This window comes from Hyalella azteca, unplaced genomic scaffold (assembly GCF_000764305.2).
Source record: "Hyalella azteca isolate HAZT.00-mixed unplaced genomic scaffold, Hazt_2.0.2 contig5403, whole genome shotgun sequence".
NCBI classification, from domain to species: Eukaryota; Metazoa; Arthropoda; class Malacostraca; order Amphipoda; family Hyalellidae; genus Hyalella; species Hyalella azteca.
Window position 1 is genome coordinate 35,884 of NW_025935595.1, and position 2,004 is coordinate 37,887.

The following is a 2,004-nucleotide window of genomic DNA, read 5'->3' on the forward strand; positions in this document are numbered from 1 at the left end:
CTATACTACTACTATACTATACTAACTCACTGAGTGAAAGATTCCCATCGTAACCTACAAAGTGTTGTAGAATTAGTCTGCTTACATTGCAAGGTCGCCAGGAATTTAAGATCAAACAAAACACCAAGCAAATTCATCTTACATTCGTTATTAACAGAAAACGTTGACAATTATTTGAACAGACAATGGAACTGGTCTGCAAAACATTTCGCTGAATACTGTATAGGGTGAATTTACTTTGCGTTATAATTACTTACTTATATTACTTTTATATGGTTTTCGCCAGCCAAGCCCGTCCGCGGCCGATGACATTAGGAAGACTTGCCAGGATCAGGCGAGCGATTCTCGACTTTATTTAGTCTACGCTGCAAATCGGGAGCGGATATTTTCTATGAAACTGCACAGAAAATATGAGGCATTTCTAGGGTAGACTCGCGTGTTCTAGGCTGGATCTGCAGGAGAGTTAGGAAAGGATGGAATATACGGCAATAGGAGGAAAGAATGTACGGAAATTAAAGTATTTAATGCATGTTAATTGAAGAATGCAATGAACAGCAATGAAAAACGGCTCCTCATGTTAGGTAAATTAAGATGGGATCTGAAAACTGAAAATATTATTTATTTAATTAAAGAAGCAGCATGCAATTAGCCGGCTATTGCGACAGCGGCACACGGGTAACAATTGCAATATTTATTTGGGTTGAATTTACAAGAAGAACAAAATTGGGGCAAAGTTCAGTGGCTGCGAAGTAGGATTTTACCGCCGCGGTCAACAAGCGAAGCCGTCGAGCTGTGGGCATACAAACGAGCCTTGATTTAATGTAAAATAAAACAAACTCTCGAATTGTGGCATGAAAAACATAGTGATATCTGCTTCATATAAAACATGCATGAATTTAATCAAAGTCTTTCTCGCGAAGATAAATAGAATAAAATATAACCGGAATGTGCATTAGCAGCGCCTGAAGTGAGGCCGCTGTTATCTTCAAGGCCGCGATAAGCTGATAAGGCGCGCGTCTCTCCCGTGTAAGCTTCACCAAAGTGAATTATAATATAATTGCCAAGACAATTTTTCGTTCAAATATTCTTTACAATATTCGGTAGGTAACACTCACGTGTTTCTCTCCCAATTGTTGGGAAATATTAGCGCAAGCTCGTATACAGGATACCTGCTGCCCCGTCCCCCGCAGGCTGCATCCTGCGTATACAGGATACCTGCTGCCCCGTCCCCCGCAGGCTGCATCCTGCGTATACAGGATACCTGCTGCCCCCGTCCCCCGCAGGCTGCATCCTGCGTATACAGGATACCTGGCAGGTTCTCAGTTGCCTAACTCCGGGATAAGGACGCGTTGCTTGATCTTTCTTTATATTGTATTTAGTAAATACTTGAAACTTGAAGCGCGGTCCAAACTCCTGGCAAGAAATAACAAAACTGAAATGATTAAAAGATAATATCAATGGCATCACTAACATATGTACAGAATTGTTCATACTGGTCAATATATACAGAAGCAAACTAGAATATACGTGCACTAAATAAATCACACAACGGATAACACGAGAGATTATAAACACATATTAAATAAGACTGCACAAACAGACGCACGTTGCCAGTTCTCGGCCAGCAAGGGGTGTGCGTAAAGCCTGTTCTCTGGACCTAACCTACGCATTCCTCGGGCGCATAAACAAAATCTGTAAGAAAATTAATAACAGAAGAATGCTTAGCGCGACAGCGAGGCCGGGAGATTGTTGATGACATACAAGCGGGAGGTGACGTGTAGAATGATGTAGAAATTTTATCTAGGAATAATAGAGTGTTTAGAATGATTATAAAATGTCATCCATCATTTACGCACCAGCATTTACTCAGTCAAGTCTGTTCCCTCAGTCAAGTCAGTTTCCTCAGTCAAGTAAGATCCCTCAGTCGAGTCAGTTCCTCAGTCGAGGCAGTTCCCTCAGTCAAGTCAGTTCCCTCAGTCAAGTCAGTTCCCTCAGTCAAGTCAG